Below are 7559 nucleotides of genomic sequence, written 5' to 3'. Positions count from 1 at the left end.
TTGTTGGTTTTTTTGTTTTTAATCCTCACCTGAGAATATTTTACCATTGATTTTTAGAGAGAGTGTAAGAGAGAGAGAAAGACAGAGAGAAATGTGAGAGGAGAGAGAAACGTATCGATTGGTTGCCTCCTGCACTCGCCCTACCAGGGCCCCGGCTAGGGAGGAGCCTGCAACCAAACCAAGACTAGAATCGAACCTGGGACCCTTTGGTCCAAAGGATACTCTACCCACTGAGCAAAACTGGCTAGGGCTTAGCCGGTTTGGCTCAGTGGATAGAGCATCGGCCTGCGGGCTCAAGGGTCTCAGGTTTGATTCCCGTCAAGGGCATGTACCTTGGTTGCGGGCACATCCCTAGTGGGGAGTGTGCAGGAGGCAGCTGATCAATGTTTCTCTATCACCAATGTTTTTAACTCTCTATCCCTCTCCCTTCCTCTCTGTAAAAAAATCAATAAATATATTTAAAAAAAAAACTGGCTAGGGCAAAACCTGGGTATCTCCATGCAAAAGAATGAAGTTGGACTCTCATCTTTTGCCATATACACAACCCAAGTGAATCTAAGACCTAAATGCAAGAGCTAAGACTCTTAGAAGAAAAACTTGGAACAAAAGCATTTTCTTCCATCCCATACCTTTTCATTCTGTTGATAATGATGCACAAAAGATTTAGTTTTTACGAAGTCCTCTTTGTGTATTTTTCTCTTTTGTTGTCTATGCCTTTGGATTCATAATCCAACAGATCATTGACATAAAAATAAAATAAAATAAAGCAATTTATATTTGCCAAAGGTGACATAATCATACCGATATGTAGTTTTTGTGCTGTATGTTAGTATGTTAAAAACATACATGGGTAAGAATGGCTACTATTTTAAAAACAGAAAGTAGCAATTGTTGGCAGGATGTGAAGAAATTGGAACCTTGTGCACTGTTGGTGGGATGTAAATTGGCATTAACCGCTGTGGGAAACATTATGGTGGTTCCTAAAAATTAAAAATAGAATTACCGTTTGACACAGCTATCCCACTTTGGATTGTATTACTCAGAGTTTCTATACCTTTGGTGATTTTCTCTCTAGTCATTCTATTACTTGCTGAAAAGGGGATTTTAAAGAATTTAAGTTGGGGTCTTGAGCAGATATTTGTTATACTCATGTTCACAGCAGTATTATTCAGAAGAATAACTAAAACATGGAAGCAATCCAGTGTCCATCGACGAATGAATGGATAAGCAAAGTGTGGTATATACATACAACTGAATATTATTCAGCCTTAAGGAGAAAGGAAATTGTGACATATGCTGCAACATGGGTGGAACTTGAGAACATTATGGTAAGTAAAGTAAGCCAGACACAAAACGACAAATATGGTATGATTCCATGAAGTTCCCTGAGTAATCAAAATCCTAGAGACAGAAAATAGGATGGTGGGTACCTGGGGATGGGGAGGGGGAATGAGGAGTTGTTGTTTAATGGGCAGAGTTTTAATTTTTAAAAATATACTTTTATTAATTTCAGAAAGGAAAGGAGAGGGAGAAAGAGAAAGAAACATCAATGATGAGAGACAAGTATTGATCCCCCGCCTCCTGCACGCTCTCCACTGGGGATGGAGCCCATAACCCAGGCATGTGCCCTGACTGGGAATCGAACTGTGACCTCTTGGTTCATAGGTCAACGCTCAACCACTGAGCCACGCCGGTGGGGTCAGAGTTTCAATTTTGCAAGAAGAAAGGAGTTATGGAGATGGATGGTGGTGATGGCTGCACAACCATATAAATGAACTTAATCACCATATTGTACATAGGGTACAAATGGAGACAACCTATGAAGACCCACATATCATTTGTCTAAATATTTAAATGGGACAAACTAACAAACATTTAAATAAGAGATATTTTTTCCTATGTTCCTACCTTGTGCAGCTTATATTCATAATGATAACATCAACCACAAACTCCACATCATTTTGATACGGTTGCCTTTTGTTTTGAGGTCATGGGGCAAGAGATGGGGAGAAGCACTTCCATGGGGCGCACAGTGTTTGTTAGTCACAAGGCTGTGAGTGCCAGAGGTGCCCCCGTGTCCTTGCATTGCAGAGCAACCCATGTGACCAGTCACTCAACTCCTGGAGCTGGCTGCATTAGGTTTATTCAGTCTGGGTTTTTTGTTGTTGTTGTTAATCCTCACCTGAGGATATAGATTTTTTTCCATTGCATTTTCAGAGAGAATGGAAGGAAAGGAGGGAGGTAAGGAGGTAGGGGGAGAGAGAGAGAGCACATCAATGTGAGAGAGACACATTGATTGGCTGCCTTCCGCACACATCCCAACGAGAAGGGGTGGGGGTGGGGAGTGAACCTGAAACCCACGTACGTGCCCTTGACCTGGAATCAAACCCGAGAAAGACCCTTTGGTGTGCAAGTTGATGCTCTAACCACTGAGCACGTCAGCCAGGGCAGGCAGTCTGGTTTTCATTTCTATATTCATTCATTCAACCCAGGTTTGAGATCTCAATGTGTGACTTTGGGCAAATCACATAACCTTTCTCTCTGAGCCTCAGTTTTCTCCTCAGTTAAATGGGGATAATAATACTATTGACCGCCCTAGCCAGCTTGGCTCAGTGGATAGGGCGTCAGCCTGCGGACTGAAGGGTCCCAGGTTCGGTTCCGACCAAGGGCACATGCCTGGGTTGTGGGCTCAATCCTCAGTGTGGAGTGTGCAGGAGGCAACCAATCAATGATTCTCTCTCATCATTGATGTTTCTATCTCTCTCTCTCCTTCTCCTTTCCTCTCTGAAATCAATAAAGAAATATATTTTTTAAGAAAATACTATTGACCTCAGGAGGGTTTTGACAAGAATAAAATGATACATATAAATTGCTTTGTTCAGCATCTTGCTCATAGTGAAGTGCTCAATACTTACTGCTATTATCTAATGAAGAGTACATTTGGAATATGCAAAAGATCATACCTTTGAATTGTACAAGGCAACAGGTATAACTAAAATGAAGATGTATCATTTAAAGGCAAAGAGATGATATAAATATTCAGCCATGGTGAACCCAAGTTAAGAGCTTAGACTGTCCTTGGGCAAGTTACTTCACCTCCCCAGGCCTTAGAAGCCGTGGGTTCAATGGAGACTTCCTTGGTACCTGCTGTTCCCCAAGAGTGGAAGTCATACCCTAGTGCCAACCAGGCCAGTTTTAGTCATCTTTTAAAACTATGTCAATCTGTATTTTTTTTCTGCTGTGGCAAAGCAGAGACTCTTGGGACATGGCAGTTTGACTCACAGTCTCCTCCTAAACCCATGCGACCCAAACAAGAGCCTGCCCGAGTCAGTGGAAAATGCCACATGTTTGTAGCTCATTAACTGCCAAATCAACAGCTATACTGGTTGTCAACTGTAATGAATAAGTAGAACTTATTAGCTTCATGTCCCCTTGAAGAAAGAGCTGTCCCACAGGCATATTTCTTAAAAGGGCCATATGTACCAGGTGATCTTTAAAAGCCTTTTAAATTCTTGCCTGAGTGGCATGGCTCAGTGGTTGAGCATCGACCCAGGAATGAGGAAGTCAGGGTTCGATTCCTGGTCAGGGTACATGCCCAGGTTGGGGACTCCTCCAGTGGGGGGCGTGCAGGAGGCAGCCGATCAATGATTCTCTCTCATCATTGATGTTTCTGTCTCTCCCTCTCCCTTTCTGTCTGAAATCAATAAAAATATATTTAAAAACAAATGAACAACCTTTAAAATTCTTTCAACTACTTGCCTTCTAGGTAAATCCACCAACTCCTCTTACAGGTCCAATGCCAGAGAAGAAGCCATAAATGACGGGGTGGGGGGTGGGGAATGGTAGTCTCAATCCAGAAGCCTCCTACTTGACTCTTATCCTGATGGTGGTGGTGGTGGTGATATGTGTGTGTGTGGTAGGGAGAGGGGTCGGGGTGTTAAATCAACACCCTCCCTATGTACTTACCCTAGTAACTTATCTAAAGGAAATTTCTTTAAGGAAATGAGGATTTCCCTCTTCCACTCTCTCTAAAAATCAATGGAAAAATATCCTCGGGTGAGGATTAACAACACAACACAAAACAAAACAAACAAAAAACCAGACTAGCAAGGAGCCTGATGGTAGAGCCTGGGAGCTTCCCACTTGAACTGAGAACCACTAATTGGATGGTGTTGGTGGAACTGTCTAGCACCTGTGTGACAGACACTCAAAAAAACGAATCTAAACAACTCTGGGTATTCAGAAGTTAGTTTCTTACTTTCCCCCCACTGTTTGTTTGGCGAGGTAACCTCTGAAGATAACAGAGGACAGAGTGTGCCCCCTTCATACAGACACCCTTAGAAAAACTTAGAGCAATAGTTCTCAATCAGCTGTGTAGGGGAAGCAAAACTGTCTCTATCCTCATAGGGTCCTCAGCTGGGTCTGGGAATTAAATTGATATAAAAGGTCTGTTTGTACAAAATTCCCTGGGGATAAGAGTGCTTCTTTCCTTCTGGTATAGGGAAAACATCTTTCCCTCTCTTCTGTTTTCGGGAAGAAAAGAGGAGGAAGGGGATCCGAGTGCTTTTCTTGTACTTGGTGTTTCTCAAGTGCCTTTAGCTCAAAATTATCCTTACACCAAAGTGGCATATTTTGAAGAGGCGTATTCTGCTACTTTTAAAAAATATATATATTTTTATTGATTTCAGAGAGGAAGGGAGAGGGAGAGATAGAAACATCAATGATGAGAGAGAATCATTGATAGGCTGCCTCTTGCACGTCACACACTGGGGATGGAACCTGCAACCTGGGCATGTGCCCCTACCGGGAATTGAACTGTGACCTCCTGGCTCATAGGTCTATGCTCAACCACTGAGCCACACCAGCCGGGTATGCTGCTCTTGAGCTGCAATTGGAACACCCAAGCACCTTTCCTCCAAGATTCTGATCTGGGGTGGGAATCCATACGTCAGAATCTTTTAAAGGACTGGGAGACTGAGAGCCCCTGGGTCAGAGTCACAGGAAGTGTGGGAGGTTAGCATTGACATCCTGGGCCCCATTTAGTAATCAGACCAAAATGACTGTAATGCTGGGAACTGATGTGCAACTGCTCAGGAACGTGTGAGTAACTGGGAACACGCAGCAGATGCTTCCCCAGGAAACAAATTCAGGTGTGTGCTTAGATACGTTTGGCAATGAGATCAGAGCCCTAAGGCACATTGAGATGCCAGGGAGGTGGTCTACTTTACTCTTGGTCGGGTTCTAAGAACCTGCTTCTCCTAAGCTATCAATGGACAGATCTGCAAGCATTCAAAGTAGTATTCTGAACTCATACATGAGCTTGAAGAATAAAAATAGCCAGACCAGCTTGTTTTGAGATAGTCTCGGAGCTAAGTGACCCAGCCTGAAAGCCAGTTGTCAGTCCCACTCAAGACTTGCTCCACACATTTGGCAAACCTGGGAGATTGGATCTAAAACCCAATAACCATCAGCCTGCAACCTGTCAGTGCTCCAAAGCCGAACTTTCAGGAACACTCTTTTGTCCCACTTCTACCTACAGATTAGGTAGGTCATGTTTATGGAACAGGTTTCGGTCGTTGATTTTGGCTCCCACTGGTACATAATTTCCACAGATTCTCCTGGGAAGGGATTTGAGTGAGGATGAGAATCCCTTCCTTTCACCCTCCATTCCAGTCAGGTACAATGCCTGTAACCTGCACTCCTTATCAATGCTAGCACGTTGGTTTTTGTGTTGACAATTGGCATTGCATGTCCTTGACTCTCAGGGGAAGAACTGAGGAAATAAATCTCCCAGACACCAGCTTTCCTCTCTGATTTATAGTAAAGGAAACAGCTTTCGAGTTCCTTTAGGGCTGGGATGGAATCTCACTGTATCCCCAAGGCTTGGCAGAGTGCCTGCCTCAAAGAAGGCATCAGATAAATTTTTGTTAAGTAAATGTTTGGTATCAAAACCTGTGTATTTATTATGCATGTGGCTGCCAGCATTGGGGCCAGTCTACATCCCGAGAGCTGTTTGTTGGCGTCGACATCTTCCCACTTGAATTGAGAACCAGTATTTGGATGTTGCTGGTGGAACCGACTTTAACGGCCAGCACGGGACAGGCAGAGGCCGTCTCACATGTCCCGAAGAGGGTGTATTTTTAACTCTTGCTCTCCAGTTATGAGCTGTTGTGCGCACTTAGTAAATATTAATGAAGAATGAGACAGGAGCTATATTGAGAGACTGCTAGGAGTCTGGGACACGGTATGCATGATTACAAGTATCCAATACATTATCTGTGTGTTTATGCAGATAAGATCTGGAGGAGGATTGGATTCTGTAATACAATTGGGGCCACTGAAATGTTTTTTTATTTTAAAAATTTATTTATTGATTTTATTTTTAAAAATGTTTTTATTAAACTTTTTTTTGTTAATCCTCATCTGAGGATATTTTTCCATTGATTTTTAGAGTGAGTGGGAGGAGGAGAGAGAAAGAAACACAGATGTGAGAGAGACACATTGATTGGTTCCCTTCACACATGCCACAACCAGGGTTGGGTATCAAGCCTGCAACTGAGGTATGTGCCCTTGACTGGAATTGAAACTGGGGGGACACTTCAGTCTCCAGGTCAACACTTTTTCTGCTGAGCCAAACCAGTTAGGGCTATTTATTGATTTTAGAGACAGAGGGAGGGAGAGAGCGAGAGCGAGAGAGAGATATCAAATTGTTGTTCCACCCATTTATGCATTCCTTGGTTGATTCTTGTATGTGTGCCTTACCTGGGAATCAAACCCGAAAAAAGTATTAGAAAAATAAAGTGTTCAGACTGAAACGACTATTCACTTTACAAACCATCTATCTATCTATATAAAAGGCTAAGTGACTGACTGTTAGTTTGTCTGACCGACCAGCCGTACATATGATGTGCACTGGCAATTTAAAAATAAACATTGACTCTTGCATGCATGATACATATAAAGCTCTCGCTGGCACCAATTGCATGCAGCGCCAATCGCACTCGATGCCAGAATGTATCTAAAAACCAACTATTGGCACAATGTACCTCTGAAGCTGAAAGAAAGCTACATTGTCAACAGAATATGTCTGAAGACCAACTATTGGCAGAACCTATCTCTGAAGCTGACAGAATGTATTTGAAGACCAACTATTTAATCAAGTTCTCATTGTTTTTATCAATGTTGTTTTTATATCATGTCTTTGTTGTTGTAATATCATGTTGTTGATTTATTAATCAATTTATCTATCACTAGAGGCCCAGTGCATGACATTCATGAACTTGGGGGAGGGGTCCCTCAGCCCAGCCTGCACCCTTTTGCAGTCCGGGAGCCCTCGGGGGATGTCTGATTGATGGCTTGAGCCCACTCCCTGGAGCAGGCCTAAGCTGTCAGTTGGACATCCTTAGCACTGCTGTGGAGGCAGGCCACTATTCTCACTAGCCATCAGCCTGGCTTGTGCCTGAGTGGTGCTCTCTTTGTGGGAGTGCACTGACCACCAGGACACAGCTCCTGCATTGAGCATCTGCCCCTTGATGGTCAGTGTGCATCATACCGACCAG

This window comes from Myotis davidii, unplaced genomic scaffold, assembly GCF_000327345.1.
Source record: "Myotis davidii unplaced genomic scaffold, ASM32734v1 scaffold149, whole genome shotgun sequence".
In the NCBI taxonomy this organism is placed as follows: domain Eukaryota; kingdom Metazoa; phylum Chordata; class Mammalia; order Chiroptera; family Vespertilionidae; genus Myotis; species Myotis davidii.
Note: the sequence above shows the minus strand (reverse complement) of the source record.